Here is a 20,803-nt window from a genome sequence, read left to right as displayed (position 1 = left end):
TGAAATTCGTAGGCAAATGGCTGGAACTGGAAAATATCATCCTGAGTGAGCTAACCCAAACACAGAAAGACATACATGGTATTCACTCACTGATAAGTGGCTATTAGCCCAAATGCTTGAATTACCCTAAATGCCTAGAACAAATGAAACTCAAGACAGATGATCAAAATGTGAATGGTTCACTCCTTCTTTAAAAGGGGAACAAGAATACCCTTGGCAGGGAAGAGAGAGGCAAAGATTAAAACAGAGACTGAAGGAACACCCATTCAGAGTCTGCCCCACATGTGGCCCATGCATATACAGCCATCCAATTAGACAAGATGGATGAAGCAAAGAAGTGCAGACCGACAGGAGCCGGATGTAGATCTCTCCTGAGAGACACAGCCAGAATACAGCAAATACAGAGGCGAATACCAGCAGCAAACCACTGAACTGAGAATAGGACCCCCGTTGAAGGAATCAGAGAAAGAACTGGAAGAGCTTGAAGGGGTTCGAGACCCCATATGTACAACAATGCCAAGCAACCAGAGCTTCCAGGGACTAAGCCACTACCTAAAGACTATACATGGACTGACCCTGGACTCTGACCTCATAGGTAGCAATGAATATCCTAGTAAGAGCACCAGTGGAAGGGGAAGCCCTGGGTCCTGCTAAGACTGAACCCCCAGTGAACTAGACTGTTGGGGGGAGGGGGACAATGGGGGTAGGGTGGGGAGGGGAACACCGATAAGAAAGGGGAGGGGGGAGGGAGATGTTTGCCCGGAAACTGGGAAAGGGAATAACACTCGAAATGTATATAAGAAATACTCAAGTTAATAAAAAAAAAAAAAAGAATATCACACAGACTTTCTGTAATCCACCCCCTCCCAACCAAGATATGTAGTAATTGTACAATTTTAACCTCTGTCAGAAATCCTTGACAGGTGTTGTGTGGAGTCTGCTGATTGATTTCTGAAGGGCACCAGGCCTCCTAAGTGGATGCTCAGTTTGAGTAAGATGTATGTTTTAGCACTAGCTCCATGTCTTTTTCTCAAAATTCAAGTGGATCTTTCAACCCGCTAGAATCAGGGTCTTCATAAATCTGCTAAGGACATAAATCATGGAATTTGCTAGAAAACTATTCAGAGTAAGAATGGATGACATTATTGTAGAGTTCATAATAAATACAGAAATTCATTTAGGAATGTTAAAACTGAGGTCCAGGAAATTGTAACGATTTTCCCAAGTTCATTAGCACATGGACCTATATAATTTAGATGTAATTGAATATTATCTTACTTGGCGTGTTCTCTCTCACATTTTCATTTTCAACTTTAATTTTTAAGTTAAAATACAATTATATTGTTTTAACTTCCCTCCCGTCCTTCCCATGTATCCTCCTTACTCCCTCTCCCTCTCAAATTCATGGCCTTATTTTTCTTTAATTACTATTGTCACATATTTATGCACAAATATATAAATGTGATTTGAGGAATCCCTTCATAGGGTTGCCTGTGTGTATATAAAACTAGAGTAGATTTGAAGGTAGTGCAAGGAAGCCGTTGTGCCACAAAATGACTTATGACCAGAATGACAAGGGTGGTAATAAAGATGACTCTAGAGGAAAATAAATATTTCATAATTCATGGGCCAACTGTTAGGAGTGTCAAACCAATGTAGAAGAAACATGCAGTTACTTACCCCTACTTCTTATGCAGTTAGAACATGTAAGTTATGTCTAGAAATCCGAGATAATGTGAATACATCGGTTAGTTTTCTCAACTTCACACAAATGATCCCTGCAAGAAGGGAATCTTAAAGGAATTGGTTCTATCGAGTTGGCTTGTGGGACATTCCCTTGATTGCTTGCTAAGTGATGCAGAAGGTCTCCGTCCAGTATGTGAGGCAGTATCCTAGGCAGGTAGGACAAGGCTGTGACATAAAGGTAGCCCAACAGGTCAGAGGAGCAAGGCAGTAAGCATCCTGTGGCTTCTGCTTCAAGCTCCTGTCTGGAGCCCCTGCCTCGATTTCCCTTGATGGTGCATTGTAATTACAAACCAAACAAACCCTTCCACCCCCAAGTCGTTTTTGGTTAGCATTTTATTGCAGCAAAACAAAACAACTAATGTGGATTTGAATCAGAAACATTTAACATGTGAGGCGATTTGAAACAACGTGAGTTTTCTGTCTATTTGCTTAAATGAAATATTCTTGATATGATGGCACCTCAATTCGTAGCCCACAGGAAAGTTATGATTTTTCTTCCGCGGAGCAGCCAGTTTCTTTATAGGCTGGCTAAACAAAGATGCTTCAGTTAGGTCCAGAGAGCTTTGCTTTATCTTCAGCAAGCGGAGAATAATTTTTTAAAACATTTTTGTTTTAGCTTCCCGAATAGTCCAAATACTTTATTTTGCGGATTTACAAAACATTTTGCAACACTTTGTTTTCTTAGAGAACCAAAGCGCCCTCTACTGTTTGTTTTCGGTCATTACAGCCAAATATCTGGTAACGCTTTCGAAATAAAAGCGATAAATAGAACTAGAACGTATTTGAAGAAGCATTTCTGCCCTACTTCAATCATCAGAATGTGCTTTCGAACCCACCAGTCAGTATTTATATACTTAAAATAAGCCATGGAGTTTCACAAATGGGAAATCTTGTGATTCCAATTCAAATTAGGTCTAATACGTTAGTAGCTTAAATGCTTCAAGGGTCAAAGAACCTGCGTTGTCTCATCTGTCTTTATACAATCTTATACCATTTTTTTCTTTTTTGGGAAGGTGAATATTTAAACCTTTTAAAAATGAGTCAGTAAGCAGTATGCACACTGACATTTTGGGGTGCTTTGTACTTTAAAAGAAACAGTTCCCTTATAATTTGCCTCAAGTTCTCATGGAAATGCTTATAGGAACTAGAATAAAAACTAAAAGAAACATTCGAACTACTGATTTACTTTGGTAGCAAACAGAGTCCTTTGAAGAATCCCCAGCGGAGATGAGGGCCATTGAGGTGACTGGGGCTGGTTATACTACTCACTACTCCACAGAATTCCTCTTAAAGAGCCAGGCGTCTGTACCCACTAACGGCCGTGCAGAACTGGTATATATAACAACCCCAAAACAAAACGAAGTGGCCACAGGAAAAGATCCATTTTAATTCTATCCAAATTTACTTTCGGTCAATATTCCTGAGACACTGTCTTCTCAGGCCAGTATCCCATCTCCATCTCCGCACGGCTGTTGCTGGGAGCCAAACCGTTGAGGTAATGTGGGAGGGAAGTTAGGAGAGGAAGTGCTCACAGCTTCACTTCCGTTAATGAGTCTCGTGCATATTCTCAGATGTGCGCACTGCAGGGCGTCTGTACTTTTGGATTGTCTGTGGGCTTTTTCAGTGCGACAGCTAACTGCATCTTTAATAGTCACAGGCAAAAGAAACGATAAAATTTCCAAAAATTACAATGTTAACTTTGGAGGCGGCTTCGGTGAGTTTTATTAGATTATTTCTTAGGTGTTTTTTTAGTGTAATGATATCCAAGAAGCGGCCTAAGGATAGTCCTAAAACTTTGTTCAATACATTTTAGTTGATTTAATGAAAACAATGCAAGCGTGCCTTTGCCTGTTTTACTGTTTGTAGAAATAGCAGCTCTCCTACACAGTCTTTACTTGACTCACGTAACAAATTAACCTGAGGTCAAGATGAGGGGAGAGACGACTGAGACGAATGCTTTTACTAAAATCACAATAAATTTTGTCAAATTTGGGGGGAAAGGAGAAATAAAAACAATAAACTTATTTTTGATACACGTGGACGTTCCTGATAAAGGAAAGTTCTAACTCAAATTCTTCACGGAATTCACACCTCTTACAATTTGATCACTAAATAAAACCCAACTATTTGCCTTAGTGATGCTCAATCACGTATTTTATTTTCAAAATGTACATTACAGTGTATGCACTTTCAACTTTTAGCATCCATTTCAATTCACCTTATGTGACCTATTTTCTTCCCATGCTCCTTAATTTACTTTAAAAATAAAAAAAAAAAACCCAAGTATTTCCAACTTAAATTTCTGAAGACAAATTGTGAAAGGCCAATTAAGATTTTCTCAATAAAATTCATTAAATGTATTGAAAAATTTTTCTTTACAATGTCATTTGGTTCAAAGAACTACAGAAAGTTGAGGAATGCCAAGAATGGGAGCAATAGTCTTCCCAGGGAAGAGCATGCCAGCACACTGTCTCTCCAATTCCAACTGGTCATCCCTGAAAACATGTACACGCAACATTATCCAGACTGAGCAGGCTGTACTTAAATGTTTAGGAACATACATATATACATATACATATAGAGAAATGTATGTATATAACAATGGGGGAAAGGCCATGAATTTTTTAAGATTTATTATAATATTTATATGAGTACACTGTAGCTGTCATCAGACACACCAGACGAGGGCATCGGATCCCATTACAGATGGTTGTGAGCCACCATGCAGTTGCTGGGAATTGAACTCAGGACTTCTGGAAGAGCAGTCAGTGCTCTTAACCACTGAGCCATCCATCTCTCCAGCCCAAGGCCATGAATTTTAAAGAAGGCAGCAGGGGCCGGAGAGATGGCTCAGTGGTTAAGAGCCCTGACTGCTCTTCCAGAGGTCCTGAGTTCAATTCCCAGCAACCACATGGTGGCTCACAACCATCTATAAAGAGATCGGATGCCCTCTTCTGGTGTATCTGAAGACAGCTACAGTGTACTTACATATAATAAATGAATAAATCTTTTAAAAAAAGAGAGCTTAAAGAAGGCAGCAAGGGTGAGTGTACAGCAGAGTTTAGAGAGAAGAAGGGAAATAATGTAATTATATTACAATCTCCAAAAAATGAAATAAAATAATTTCAAAAGGATGTCATGTGATTGACATTCTGAATAACTTGGAATAGTCTTACAAGGTTACACATTGCTTTATTGTAAAGTTGTTTATTATTATTACTATTATTATTATTACCAATAATATTATCTCCCTTTCTAAAGGATCCCATGTTATCTCAGATTTCTTTACTCCGCACTGTATTAGCATCATCTTGTGGGAAGTGAATAAATATTTCCTGGTCTTTAAATTTCTGCCGGCCAACACTTAAAGGTCCAGGATCAGAAGGAGAAAACAGTCTTGCAGAAGACTCATAAATCTAATTAATTCAGGGGCATTTTCTCCTTCTCACCCTTCCCCATAGAACTCGTATCATTGCCAGGCCTTTAAAATGTTTTTTTTTCTCCCTAGCTGTTAGGAGCATTTTAGTTCTTGCACAAAGAGACAAATCTTGGCGGCTGGTCTTTCTGGCATCTGCTAATATTTCATAGACCTAGACTGAACTTTCAGTCTGTTCCTGGAACTTCAGGGGTTGACAATAGGAATGGCATCTGTCTATTTCTCTTTTGCACCCTTTGCCTTTAGTCCCTTTCTTTCACAATCCACTTGAAAAGTACAGTCAGAGGCAGCTTAGGGATGGGGAGAAGAAAACCTATATGCCCCTGCTCAGCTGAGTCTGTTTTCACCGTATCCAGGAAAGGGTAAAGCAAACACATTAGAACAGGTAGTGACAAAGTGCACCTGACCGGCCTGCTATGAGAGAGCCTCGATCTTATAATGTGGTCTCAGAAACCACTTTCCTTGCACCAGTTACACTTGCAGAAGCAGCCATGAAGGTTCACAGGAGAGGGAATGGCTTAGCAATGCACAGCAGAGGCAGGAAGTGCCTTCCAGAGAGCAGGGAGTTCACACTAATAAAGCTGCTCAACTCAAAATTCACCTTGGTGCTCTAGGCCTTTACTTTAAACAGTGCTTTCACCTCTCTCAAGCCTGGGGGAAATGTTTTTAGGTCCTCTCTCCTGCCCCAGTGACTCTCCTCTCGGGGAGAGGCATTGCTGCCTAGCTGCTGGGTAACTGCTCTGGGCTTTTGTTCCAAAGTTCAATGTACCTGAACCAGAGTTTAGCCCCACGTAAAGGTCTCAGGGCCACAGGTCTTTGCATGGCTGTGAATCTGAGTAACAGTAACTTCCCTACAGGCAGGATGCTCAGAGACCAGGTCATTGCTGCTGATCTAAACTATAGTCCTCACTCAAATTCCACTGGTAATAAAAATGTCAGGAGGGTAGCTGGAAGATCACAGAAGGATACACTCTAACAGTTCTTCTGACACATTTTCTTGTCTTGTGTAGTTTTTATTGTGACACAACCTAGTCACCTGGGAAGAGTGAGTATCAATTGAAGAGCTGCCTAGATCAGATTGGCCTACACCCCTGAGAGGTGGACGTCTGCTAAAGTAAGGCTTGCCCACTGTGGATGGCACTGTCCTAGACAGAGCTGCATATGAAAGTAGGGCACGAGCCAGAAAACCAGTTAGTAAGCGACAGCCCTCTACGGTTTCCTCTTTCAGTTCCTGCCCCGGGTTCTGCCCTGGCTTCCCTTGGGAACAGAATGTGACCTAAGTCTATGTTGAAATACACCCTGCCCTTCCAAAGCTGTTTTTAGTCACTATTTATCACAGCCACAAAAAGCAATCTAGAATAGTATGTCAGTTCTGTTTTCAACTTGGAAGGTAATTCTCAGCACATCCACAACCTAGATCATCTTGAATTTTCCAGAGGGCCACGCTGAGTGTTTTCTCTAAGATGGGTAACTTATCCTGCTGTGGGGTCTCTGACATCTTGTGTTCTAGCAAAACTTTTCTATTAGTTATGTTGACTGTTACTAAGACAAAATATTGACAAAAGTAATACAAGGCTGCAGGGCTGTGTTTTAGTTCAAAGTCTGAGGGTAGGACCCACTGTGGTTTGGAAGGCACAGGGGCAGGAGCCTGAGAGGCAGCTGCTAACGTTGTGCCCAATCAGGAAGCAGAGAGAGGCGAAGCTGCTCCTTCCTTTTTATCCAGTCTAGGACTTCAGCAGCTGGAGGTGCTTCCTAGAGTTGTAAGCTTTTCCAATCTCAATTAGCCCAATGTAGAAAGTCCCTCATGGCCATGCCCAGAGGTTTGTTTTTGTGGTGACTCTAAATTCCATCAAGTTCCCAAACTAACCTTGACAACATTCAGGTTTGGAATAGATGACGTACACACTCAGGAGTGGAAATGCAGAGCCAACTGAGTATTAGGAGAGCTGTCATCATGAGTATTTTAAAATCCTACTTTTTCATGGCCTTTCAAGATCATTTTGCCACTAAACAGGAAACAAGCAAATGACAACGGAAGTTCCGTAATATATCGAGGGTCCACATAAACTCGAGGAAAGCGTTGAAAACTTGTTTTCATGAGCAGGTAGATTTAAACATGATACAATAAAGACATGATCACGTCATAACATACCTCACTAATATGGACCGTTTTCGTGTATTGGTTTGAAATAAATTTTAGTCATTGTGGCTGGCTTCTGGGATATAAAGGCAATGCCAATGTTAGGAGTTATAGGCCGGACAATTTTTTATAAGCTGTTTTGAGTTGTGGAATCTTATTTCTAGATATCCGCATTTCTTTCACTAGGAATCAAAGTCTAGTTGCTAGGCTTGCTCATTACGATTCTGGTCTTTGCTTTTGTCCCTTTAAGGAGAGAAGGGGAGACTGCACACGTAAGTACACCAACAGAACGTCTTTACAAGACGGTAAGAACGACTTCGCACGGACTGACCGTGTGTTTCCAAAATGGCGGCAGCGATGGGTGTGGATGTCCCCAGAGGCACCAACAGCGCTGCAGACAAGAAGAGCTTTGAAGTTAAAAAGTGGAATGCAGTGGCCCTCTGAGCCTGGGATATTGTGGGATAACTGTGCCATCTGCAGGAACCACTTTATGGATCTTCGTATCGAATGTCAGGCCAACCAGGTGTCAGCCACTTCCGAAGAGTGTACGCTTGCGTGGGAAGTCTGTAACCTTGCTTTTCATATCCACTGCACCTCTCCGTGGCCCAAAACGAGGCAGGTTGTGTCCGTTGGACTACAGAGAGTGGGACTTCCAAAAGGGCTCAAGGGTCACAGCATGAATGTGAAGGTCAGAGGACAACTTTGACGAGTCAGTGCACACCGCCTCACCTTGTTGAAGCCGGTCGGTCTCTTTGTTTCTCATATTCAGAGATAGGTAGGTAGGTAGGTAGGTAGGTAGGTAGGTAGGTAGGAAGGAAGGAAGGAAGGAAGGAAAGAAGGAGGTAGAAAGAAAAAGAGAAAGAAGAAAAAGAAAGAGGATGGATAGAGCAAATATATAAAAATGAAAAAATGACTTCACACAAGCCACTATGATAAACCTTTCTCCCAAGAATAAGGATATAGAGATAAATGTTGTCCAGAAATCATTTCTTACTTTCTTCCATTTCCCTTTGTCTTGTGATCTACTACTATTCATTGGAAAAGCAACTAGGGATATGCTTTTCAATTGTAATCCCTCCTTCATTTAACTGATTTTATTTCTGGAAGACATAGAATATTAATGTTTTCAAAACAAACTATATGATGTAGTATAGTCAGAGTCCCTTCATCCTGTATTCTTTTTGTCCAATTTCCCCATTCCTCACAAATAGCTAACTGGATTGTCCTCTGATTCATGTTTCTTGTGTTTCTTTTAGGTATGTTAAGCCATTGTGTTTAGAATTTTTACTTTATATGCTACAATTAATATACCATGAATTCCTTCCCCAATTTTCAACTTAATTATACATCTTGTAAATCATTCCATATCCTTACACAGAGTTCTTTAGTATTCTGCTCAAGAGCTGCATAGTATTCCATTTGCTTGACAATCACAAATATTCTTATGAATAATTTTGTACAAAGGTATTTTCCTATCATGATACTGGGAAATGTGTTCAAGTTCAGAGATTTGTGTGTTGAGATGTGGAACTCTGTCCTTTAGGTACCACATGGCCATTGCCACCTTGAAACCAGAGCAGTAGTAGGCTTACCCGTATAAGACCCTTACAAGATTGACCCTACTAACTTTCCCTTGTAGGAAAGTAAAAGACTCATGAGCCAAATGGCTCACCATACTCGGGCAAAATTATTTCTTTGGTCTATGGTTGGCTCCCTATCTGGGATTCATGGCATTTGCTGGATGTTGCTATCTTCCCAAGTGAGGTCATACAGTTAGATGTATTGGGTTAGAGACTGACAATTTCCTCTCTGTAGATACCTTTCCCATGTCTCCTGGCCACGGAGCTGTTTCTCTACCTCACTTAAAGGCTTTTGGATTTTTTTCTTTCCAGCTTGCTGGGTGGAAAGAAGACTTTCCTTGTGGTTTTCATCATTTACTTTGGGGTGGCTAAAATTGCTAATCTTTCCATATGATTATGAAACATATTTTTTAGTTGTTTGTTCAAGCTGTTTGTTCAAGTCTGTCCATATCCCCATAAGATTTCTTTAGATCCTTTTATGTAATTGTAGATCTTGATAAAGAATAATGGTTTCTTGGTGCTATATACTGTAGGAGCCTTTGCTCAGCTTGCTTATTCTGGGGGTGATGGAAGGAGTGGATCCACTTCAGTGCTCCCCACACTGCATTAAACAGGCCATTTGTTGTTCTTGGGACTCAAGATTACACTTTTACTATTCTAGTGAATTATTCTGTGTGATTCAATTGATTGGCCTTTGTAGGGTCTTAGGAATTTCTTACCTATGCTTGTCTTTTACCTGTTGAGTTTCTGGTTTTTAATAAAACTATGTTTAGCCAACACAAAGGTGGATGTATTTCAGTATATTATTATTATTATTATTATTATTATTATTATTATTATTATTCACCTGAATTGTGGGACTTGTTTTTATTTAAATGAGCTCGATAACTATTGAATTCCCCATTATTTAATCTCTATACAAGCGGTGGAGTGTGGAGTCAAGAGCATGCCTACACTTTAACACAGCCTTGAAGAGACATTGATTACTATTGACACTCCCTGTTGCACTTTTATCTCCCATGGATGCACACCTCTCCCTATCCTGGATACTAGGGAAAGAGAAAACACAACATTGCCATAAAATTAGCAGCTGAAACAACTTGACTTTGCCATCACTTTCTGGGCTATCATATCTCCCAGAAGTATCATTAACTTAAGACAATTATAGTCAAGGGGATTTAAGGGAGGGAAAACCATACCCAGAACATGATGTATGAAAAAATATCTATTTTCAGTTTAAAATAATAAAAGAAAAAATAAATACATGAGTAAAAAAAATTGAAAGCAAAACAATAAAAGCAAAATAGAACGTAAAAGGAAGTAATGAATACAAGTAATGATGCAAATTATGAATGGAGACATAAAGCTAATGGTCCCTCCAGCTCTGATTTTGCTATGAACCTTTTACTGTGGGTGGTGGCTAAGTCCATACAATACATACAATAGTGAAAAGTGTGAAATATAATGTGAAATCTCACATCTTCCATCTTAAATGCCAGTTCTGTGTAAGATCATGAAGAGATATAGACTGGTTAATTTGGGTGTGTGATGTACTTGCAAGACTTTTTTTTTTTAGGATTTATTTATTTATTCTATGTAAGTACACTGTAGCTGTCTTCAGACACACCAGAAGAGGGCATCAGATCCCATTACAGATGGTTGTGAGTCACCATGTGGTTGCTAGGATTTGTACTCAGGACCTCTGGAAGAGCAGTTGGTGTTCTTAACCACTGTGCCACCTCTCCAGCCCACTTTAAAAAAAAATAATATATTTAAAAGAAAACAATTGTGGTCTGTTTCTGCCTTGTGGGTGGCTATAGACGAAGGGCTCCTATCTCTTACAGAAGGCTAAAGGGAAAGGGACCAATCCCAGTGACATTATGGTAATTTACCTCAGTTTAAATTAGGATAAGAAAATCTTTTGGTAACTTCAGTTCTTTCAAATCATTGAGTCCAAACTAGTATTTGGTTGGGTTAGGGATGTAGCTTGCTTCCCTTGTGAGGCCTCACGTTTGATTACCAGCTTCATGACTACACAGGCAAGCATTTGTTTAGCGTGACAGATATGCCTTTCTTTTCATAGCAGATATTAACATTTTAAAACTTATTTTCCAATAAGGTTTCATAAAAACCAGAGCTATTTTCCTCATTGATTCTGACTAGATTCATAATCTCGATCATAAGCATAAAGAATAGTTAATCAATAGAATTGTGGACTCATTGGCACAGTTCATTTTTTTAAAACAAAGTTCAAATATGGTATGCCAACCTAGATTTTAAATTTCGTGATTTTGAGAAGACAATGATCTGTCTCTTGAAGATTTAACCCCTCAGTCAATAGACACTGCCTTGAGACCTGCAAAATTTCTATTGCAGAGTTTTAAACATTCAATAGCTATTAGAATGTCTTCTTTTATGGTTTGAAGGAGGTGAAGGGGCTTGCAACCCCATAAGCACAATACCAACCAACCAGAGCTCCCAGACACTAAACTACTACCCAAAGAGTACACATGGACAGACCCATGGCTCCAGCTGCATATGTAGCAGAGGATGGCCTTGTTGGGCACCAATGGGAGAAACCCTTGGTCCTGCCAAGGCTGGATCCCCTCCCCACCAGTGTAGGGGAATGTTGAGGGGAGAGTGGGGGAGAACCCTCATAGAAGCAGGGGGAGGGGAAATGGAATAGGGGTTTTATGGACCAAAAACCAGGAAAGAGGATCACATTTGAAATGTAAATAAAAATACCATATTAAAAGAATGTCTTCTTTTGGGGATTATTACTTCAAGTATTTGTTAAAGTCTATGTTGTGGTAAGAATCTTACATGTGACTTAATTTCCTCTGTAAGTGTCCTAAACTCCTACTTGTCCTCATATTTTTAATCCCAGGATGCAGTCTACTCCTCTATCCTTACATGGCTCCTGTATATTTTTACAACTCTAATACGGGGGAAGGTTTCTCTTCCTTTCCAGATAATAAGAATATTCCACATTTGACCTTTTAAAATTATTTAACTTGTACGTAAGTCAACTGTTGTCATAGAGAAACTTGTACAATGTTCTCTACACCCCCAAACACTGAGAATAATACTTATAGGAACAATATTCCTACTGTTTCCAAATTAGGATCCGCTGGATATGAATGGTGGCATATTCACACAATGATGTATTTCTGGGTAATCATATTCAAACAGAAGTAGATTTCCACCTTCAGTAAGTTTCTAGTTTGGGGAAGGAAACTTCTGGGGTTATTGCTAAATATTTGCTACAGTGAATCATATCAAATTCTTTATGAATACTAACTTGGCTCTGGCCAAAGGCAAGAATTGAGGTTCCTGTCCCTAAAACTATCTGATCAGTACTTGTATCCTTATCAGAATCTGATTAGATTGTGGAGTGGGTACATGTGTATGCACATGCATGTATGTTCATTTAAGAGGACGACATTGACTGTCAAGTCATCAGATTCCATTTTGTTTCAGATAGGGTCTCTTATTGACCTCTATAATCAGGCCATCCCACATGATCTGCTGGTGAGCCTTGTCTCTGCCCCCTTCTCTTAACACAGGAACACAGGGATTATAGATACTGACTACTGCATCTGGTTTTACCTAGGTTCTGGGAATTTGAACTCAGGTCTTCATGCTTGTGAAGCAAATGCTTCACCAGTATAAGCCATCTCTCTAGCCCCATGATTTAAAATTTGAAGGTCAAGTCAGTTGAAGCAATCCTGACTCTACTATGACATTAACAGTCATTACTCTAACCACTAGTCAGAGGACATGTAACATTCCAGAAGCCTTGATGGGGTCAAGAGCAGTTACCTGCAGCCCTTATTATGTATATAATTATATATATATATATATATATATAAAAACAGCAATGTGGCAGATGCCATGACTCAGTCAAACATAAAATCGTGGAATGGGTTGGGATGGTACATCCCAGCATAAATTCACTGTGATGCAACTGCAACTAAACATATCTTACCAGAGGCGGCCGGCATCTGGTCTCTTTATTTTACAGGAGTGTCTTGCAACCGCATTAAACCTATCTTAAACTAAATGAGGTTTTAAAGAAATCCTATTAGTTCAAGAATGTCAATGTACTTCGATCTTATTTACCACGCCCAAGCCTACAACTCTCCCCAGATCCACCCAACCACCCTACTTCTTATCCACTGTGCTCCCCCCACATCTAACAATTATTCTTTAATATCGGCCTACGCTGAAGTGTGATTGACTTACTAGGGACGACATGCACTCTTAGTGAGAATTTACCATGCTCCATGTCTGAGGTTAAAATTCCACGGTCAACTCCCCACTCTATGCTGGGATTTGGTGACTTGAATTTACAGTTCCCATTCATGCTGTCATAACCACTACAAGTTTGCATGATCAGAAGATGACCTGCTGTGTCTGGGAGTTTCCTTGTCATCCACTGAAGGTACTTTTAAAGGTGCATCTATGCCTACTGTTGAAAGCTGTTGAGTGCTGTTTAGGAAACAACAGCTTTTAAAGAACTGAAGGACACTGCCAAGTCCTGAGTGTTGTCAGACTCTCAAGTGCTAGGCATGATCAAACTACGTAATACCTGGGTTTACCTTATAAACCTTAGTTTGCCTTCCTGTATCATGGAAACCAGCACATAAGGGAGTTTGTGTTTTGAAAAACAAAATCTGTCCTTTCCTCTCCCTGCCCCTTAGCCTGAGGTCACTATTAAAAATTAACATAAAAAAATAACAACCCCCACAGCTGACATTTTAGTAACAAAGCCTTTGAAAAAGTCAACAAGATGTTTGTAATCACCCTAAAGGCACATATTCTACTCAGTTAATTTTTAATCTTTAGTTTAATTATTTTTAGATGTCTTTTTCAGACCTATAGTGACCCAGGAGTACACTACAGATAGTTAATAGTTCCAGTTTTTCTGGAATTAGATTATCTGTAAGGCTGTGCATCTTGATACCACTTTGATTTGGGCTGAAATAATGTACTGTTGGATGGCACTGTCCAAAGCATTTTGAGTGGCATTTTTCAGCTACTCTAACATCACAATACATGGAGCTATACTGTCTCCAGGGGAGTATTCTGTGAAGCATGTTAACAGCAGGAATTTGATCTATAAAGGGGTCAAGATTTCTTTTCCTTTTGGTTAAGTATAGGATTAAAAAAATTAGAGTTTGAAACTAAAGAAATTTTTCCTTAATGAATGAAAATTTTAAAACTAAAAGCATTCTCCTCCCCCCCCAAAAAAATTTAAAAATATCAACAATAATAATTACCCTAAAATGTAAAAACGATAACACTAAATGTACAATCTATTTATATATCCCCATCTTTAAGGAAATCTCACTTCAAAAACTTAACATGGTGGTAGAAGGCTGATATTTAATTTTTTATTACATTTATTTACTCTGTGTGTGTGTGTGTAAGTGTTTGTGTTTGTGTGTGTGTGTGTGTGTGTAAGTGTTTGTGTGTGTGTGTATGTGTGTGGGTTCTACTGCGTATGCACACATCGGCACCATATGGTTGTCAGAAGACAACTTATGGGAGGTGGTTCCCGCCTTTCAATATGTAGATCTTAGGGACTAAACATCAGGCTTGGTGTCAGAAGCCTTAACCCACCGAGGCACAAAGGCCAAAGGACATATATGTTAGGTGGCTATGGAAACCTCTTGAGGCATCCCAGACAGCAGCTAGCAGTTGTCTTTAATACCTCCCAGAGTTGATGGTCTCCTTATGACCATGTGAATCAGTCTGCCCTATGTTCACCTTTTTCTGTGGTATCAAAACATGGCAACTTTTCTTCTTCTTCTTTTTTTTTTTTTTTTTTTTTGGTGCTTATATAGAGGTAACTTATTTTTTAACATTTCAATGACTGGTACTGTAATTTAATAACCTGCTTTCTGTAGTTTCAAAATGAAGAGTTTAAGTATATTCAAACTGGAAAGTCTAAGTCAAATTAGTTTTATAGAAAGAGATCATTAGACATAACATTAACGTATTAAGACAATGAAGCAATTCATAGATGAGTAAAATAGGCAAAGCACTTATTTTTATTAAGTTTTAAACAGTCTTACAATAAATTGATAAAAGCTTTTATTTTTCCAATAGAACATCGACCTTTACTCATATCCTTTTGGGTTTTTTTTTGTTTTTTGTTTTTTCGGAGCTGGGGACCGAACCCAGGGCCTTGCACTTGCTAGACAAGCGCTCTACCACTGAGCTAAATCCCCAACCCTACACATATCCTTTTCAAGTGTATACAGCATTGTTAAAATATTCAAATATAATGTGAACATAAAGCTATAAATTTAAACAAAGTTTTAAAGTAATTAAGTTTACTTGAATAAGATATTTACATTTATATAACAGACAGTAAATAAACATGCAACTTTTATATAGCTGGTTAACAATATCTCTTCAACAAAGACATGTGACACACATATAAAATACATCAAGGAAACACTGACCACTCAAGCATGTTTTCTTTTTTTTTTTTTTTTTCTTTTTTTCGGAGCTGGGGACCGAACCCAGGGCCTTGCGCTCGCTAGGCAAGTGCTCTACCGCTGAGCTAAATTCCCAACCCCACAAGCATGTTTTCTTATGAGTCGGTCATGTCAGTCACTAGTCTTACAGATGAAGGAAATTCTTTGTCTAGAAGTGTTTCATAGACAGTGAAATCAGCATTCTGAAATATTAAAATTCATTGAAATTCATTTGGCTGAATTGAAAAAGGCAAAATTATCATGGAATAAAGCTGGATATTTCACATAAATACACAGAATACACAGCAAACATTTTCCCTACCACATTTCTATACCTCAGAAGTGGCTCACAGTTAATAAATATTTGTTAATAATAATATATGTAATTTCATATTTTTCACTAAGCTTTGAAAAGCTACAAACCAGTACCAGCTTTGATCTGGATTATCCTGATGTCTTTCTTGTTCATTTATCTTGGTAAAAAGCAGTGAGGGTGAGAGCACATGCAGTGTCAGACTATACCTACTTCCAGCAGAGCTGTCCTTGCCCAGAGCAATTTGCATCCCTGGCAGAAAGTGCAAGTTCAATCAACAGTAACTGTTTCTTTCAGAAGAATATAGTACATTGTCTTGAAGAAGGTTTCTTTAGCCTGAGGCAAATCTATAAAGGTTAATCCAAGCTGAGCTGTTCAGCTAGTACTTCAACAGTGTCCGTAACTGATATGAACCAGTTTGTCCAGATACTTTCTTGAACTCACATGCTGAAATCCCTGTTTTTATACATTTTTTTTTAACTAGACATACATGAAGCAATACTTTTTATTTGCATTTGGGGATCTGAAGAAATAAAATGCTTCTCTAATATACTTAAGGCAATAGAATGTCTTTTGTTTAAATGACTAAGGCATGCTAGTATGCTAAGGTTATATATTTGAGTAAATATGTACAAATAAAATTTAATATACACATTAAGTATTTTAACATTCTAAGAGCTTGCTGTATACGGGCATACTTTATGGTCGGTATCTCTGAAAAGATATTGATTAGAACAATATCTAATTGTTGGGGTTGGGGATATAGCTTAGTGGCAGATGCTTGTTAGAATTGCCAATGCAAAACACTCACATTTTGGACAATCCCAAATTCTAAATGAGGTGTTCAATAAATATTTAATATGGATGGTTTACTGGAAAAAGAAACAGGTTAAACCTGTTCTATAGATTTTGCTTAAAATTCTCTTCCTGTATTATCTCCCAACTGCACCCTATAACCCCACCTTTTCTGGAAATGTCTAATTATACAGTCTTTAAATAGCAGGTTTTTGTCATATTGTTTAGCCTACCATTCTTCCTACATAAGGATCTAAACTGCCTCTGATCTCTGGTAAAGTAGCAAGTCTCAGACACCATCAAAATACAAGCTTAGTGTATAAAATGCTAGCAAAGTTAATGGAAAAATTGGTGAGCTAATGTGCCGGCATTTAGTGTTGTATTGGTTTCATACAGCAGGCTACCACAGCAATCTATGAAATATATAGTCTCATATAAACTTTTTATGAGACAGGTTTCTTGATGTAGCCCAGGCTAGCCCAGAATCTCACATGGTAGCCCAATCTGGTTTATTTCAACAGTCTCAGTCTCCTGAGTAGTGGGATAATAGGCACACACCACCATACATGGTCTTCTTAAACAGTTAAAAATAATCCATCTCCCAAAGTGTCTTGCACTTAGTACAGATTAGTTCACCCTTTTTACCTTTCAGAGTTGACCTCATAACAGATCAGTGATAGGACCAACTACAAGACACAGGCCATTTAAAAATCATTTCTCTTAGTTGATTTCCAAGGCAGAGAGAGTAAACAGCCTTCTCCCAGCTTTCTTACTTTTCACAGCTGAGAGTGTAGGATGTTTACAGTATCTGTCACTCAGTGCTCTCTACAGCAGGTTGGCGGTGAGCAGCACAAGCCTCAGGACAACATGGAGCATCTGGAGATCACAATGCAGGAGATAGAAAACAGTAGCTTTGGGACTAAATCCCAGCTTCTAGGTCTGGAGCAGGTGAGAAGGCTGCAAGCTGCTTACCTTCCTGATGTCTACTCAGTTCCTGTTTTGCACATGTCAGGATTTTCCTGGGATTTCCTAGTTTGGCCCTAACACCCAGGCATTTCTGTGCTTTCCCAAAATGGTCCAAGGACTTACCTTTCTAATTACAACCGTGCTCTCTAACTTCAGGAAGAAAAACAAGTCCACTTTCTCACTGTCTAGGCTATATGATTTTTGTTTTGCTTCACTCACTCCTGAACAGAACTGAGAACAACTGTTCAACTATATCTGCAGACATAAGACCATCCAAAGGTTTGATCATGATAGCCAGTTATCTTATTGACGGGTTATAAAATCATAAATCAGTCAAATGAGCAGAGTTGGAAAATTAATGTACTAAGCTGGTATACTAAATATAACATAATCCCAAAAGACTTAAAGTCTTGTATGTGGACGAGAATAAATATATAACTGGAGGCATACACATCAATGGAGCCAGTGGATTCCTAAGTTCTTCTCTGACAATGAATGACTCAAAAAGTTCTTGTAATTTGCTAATGCAATTAGCATTTGCTAAGTTGATCTGTTGGATAGCAAAGAAGAAAGTCATCACATATACAACATATCACAAAATAAGCCTACATGATGAGACCACCATCTGTGAACCAGAGTGGCATACAACTCAGTAACTGACACATATCACTCATTCGTGCATTAGACAAACATTTGCAATGTACTTGCCATGCACCAACAATGGTGTAAAATGCTAGGTGAGAAGAAATGAATAGCACCAATCTTAATCCTCAAAATACAACCTTGGACAGATGCATCAATTGTAGTGTAGGAGGTACTGTAGTGGGGCAACACAGCCCTGAGATAGAAGTTACTGAAACACTACTGATATTACGTTAGATGACGATGTGTTATGTAGACTTCAGAGGGTTGCACACTGAAGAAGATGCTATTTCACAACAGTCATAAGATGGAGTTATTAAAAGCCTATGCTGAGACATTCCAAAATTCAGTGGTTGGATGAGGGGTCAGAAATGAGGCTAGTGAGACAGATGCTAGGGAAGGAAAATGGGTGCCATAAATACTGGGCTGTATAAATGGGAAAATGGCATGATATATATTTTAGTATTAAAACTAAAAAGAACAAATATAAAGACACACAAAGAGAGAAGCAGAGAGATATGGGGAAGTTGAGTAATTCCCCACTCAGTGATAAGGTTCTCCAAGGAGAAGCAAGTGACTGAAAAGCCACATATCAATGCTGACACCATCCAGAATCTGGACCAGAAGGCTTACAAATGCAGCTTGCTGCATACTGGACTTCTGTTGTCTTGAAGGAATGGCATTGCAAAGAACTTCAAGAAGCCTGTTATTCAACTGTTTTTGAACTCTGATCACCCATCTAGTTAGTCCCATCTGTCTCAAATCCTAAATCAAGCATTTCTCTCTCAAAGCAGCCCCCATGGGTCTTTGGCTAAAACCTGTGCCCTGAAGGAACTACCTATTCTGTCCTCTCTCCATCACTATGCCTTGATGCTTATCTATCACCAACTCATAGTTCAATATCGTCAGTATCATTTTCTATCTCTTTCTGAAACCAAGTTATCCGGGAGGTTTGGTTTAATTTTACTCAATTTCATTCTATTTGATGAAAATTTACAACATGGAGCCAGGTTTACTGGGTAGAAACAGTAAGTATTTAAAGAATGAATATATGATCTAATGTCTGGCAATTTAATGACTTTGTGAAAAATATAACTTTCTTAAAACAAATAAAAGGAACAACAGTTTCAGAAACAGTATTTTTAGTTCTCAGTAATTCAAAGTAGAGCTGCTGCAGTTTTCTATGGTCTTCATGGCCAGGAGGAGAACTGACCACATTATAGCCAATCTTTTCTTAGATGCCAGCAAAACCTTGTGGAAAGTTAACCTTCCCTGACAACTACCTGCTTCTTAAATTTTATTTCTCTGCTAGATTCCAAATAAAGAAAAGTCAGGGTGAAAAATAACTTTGGAGACATCCATGTAAATAGTATGTAAACAGTTATAAAATGGACAGGAATGAAAGGAAACTGCCTTAATGGTTCTGAATACTGCATAATCATTTCAGGATTTAAAATGTTCTAAGTCAAACAGTAAGAACAAAACAAAATCTTGAACATAACTTTAGTTACAGTAACATGGAATCTGGTCTTTACGCTTCACCAAGGCTTCCCAGAAATTAAAACTTGGGTCATTTTCAGTTCACCCAATGTTCACACTGATCATAGTCGCAGTTGGTAAGATTCTGTACTCAAATCACCTCATTACATTCCCCTTCCACTAGATTGGGATTTTTAAGCTATAAACCTGGCATGCTGTCTCCCCGCAAAAACATTTTTGGCCATTATATGACTTTTAAAATTCCCAGTAGAACATACTACATTTAATATTACACACACACACACACACACACACACACACACACACACACACACACACACACACAGTTTTTCCTAATCCTCATTTTTAAAACTCCAAATGTAGCGGACTTAAAGTAATTATATATGATGCATAGAAACAACATGGTTTACATTTTGAAGCTTGATTTATATTGTATACCAGGACTTAGCCATGGACATTTCTAATTCCTGAAGAAGTTCCCATCTAGACATCTTTGTATTGGATACCTGCTATTTCTAGAGTATCTCCTGGTTATTGCACCTTTGGCCCTCTTTTGTATATACTTCACTTAGGCTGCTGCCCATGGCCTTCCATGCCACTTTTCATCTTGCCCTCCACACACACATCCTCTGTAGAAGAGCATGTGAGCTGGCAGCATGGTTCAGGGCTTACAAACAATGCTTGCTGCCAAACCTGAAATCCTAGGTACAATGGTCAACCAAAATGGAAGGAGAGAATCAACTCTACTAAGCTGTGCTCGGGCCTCTCTATGTGTGGCTTGGCACACATGTGCCATCCATACTACATACATTTCATTTTCTAAGAGTAAGGGATCATTAGCCCCTAGTTATAGCCCCAAACCCAAATACCTACAATATAACAAATGTATTTCGGAGGGACAATGAATTACATGGAAATTTCTAAGGAACAACTCTGAAGAAAGCACAACAAAACCTAACAATTACTTTCATGGGTCACCTTTCTTACTCTATTGTGTTGCCCTTACCTGGATGCTAACCGCAGCTTCAGCACCTCACTGCAGCATTACAGTATGTGCAAACCCAGCAGTGCGTTGTTAAGTCAGGAAAACACTCACTCTCCTCACAAAATGCAGAGCGTTGCTTCACTCAAGAGTTCCCTAGCTTAATAAAAATATCGTTTGTTCAAAAAAATAAAGTCTACTATTTAATTAACTTC

The 20,803-nt window shown here is 38.9% G+C and overlaps 1 long non-coding RNA gene, 1 other non-coding gene and 1 pseudogene across 2 annotated transcripts in view; 2 read left to right on the top strand and 1 right to left on the bottom strand.

The window, feature by feature from the left end:
* Nucleotides 1–794: 794 nt before the first annotated feature.
* Nucleotides 795–20,803, top strand: part of Rbx1-ps1 (ring-box 1, pseudogene 1) — a 32,098-nt pseudogene continuing 12,089 nt past the window's right edge.
* LOC134480562 (uncharacterized) overlaps nucleotides 4,592–20,803 on the top strand; it is a 28,301-nt gene continuing 12,089 nt past the window's right edge. The window contains exon 1 of the long non-coding RNA XR_010054960.1: nucleotides 4,592–7,594. This is a non-coding gene — a long non-coding RNA (uncharacterized LOC134480562). The remainder of the gene's footprint in view (nucleotides 7,595–20,803) is intronic.
* On the bottom strand, nucleotides 17,232–17,315 carry Mir30c2 (microRNA 30c-2). The gene has a single exon (NR_031844.1). It is a non-coding gene; the product is annotated as a microRNA 30c-2 (primary transcript).

This window comes from Rattus norvegicus, chromosome 9 (assembly GCF_036323735.1).
Source record: "Rattus norvegicus strain BN/NHsdMcwi chromosome 9, GRCr8, whole genome shotgun sequence".
NCBI classification, from domain to species: Eukaryota; Metazoa; Chordata; class Mammalia; order Rodentia; family Muridae; genus Rattus; species Rattus norvegicus.
The sequence above is the reverse complement of the archived record's forward strand: the minus strand, read 5'-3'. Positions and strand labels throughout refer to the sequence as shown.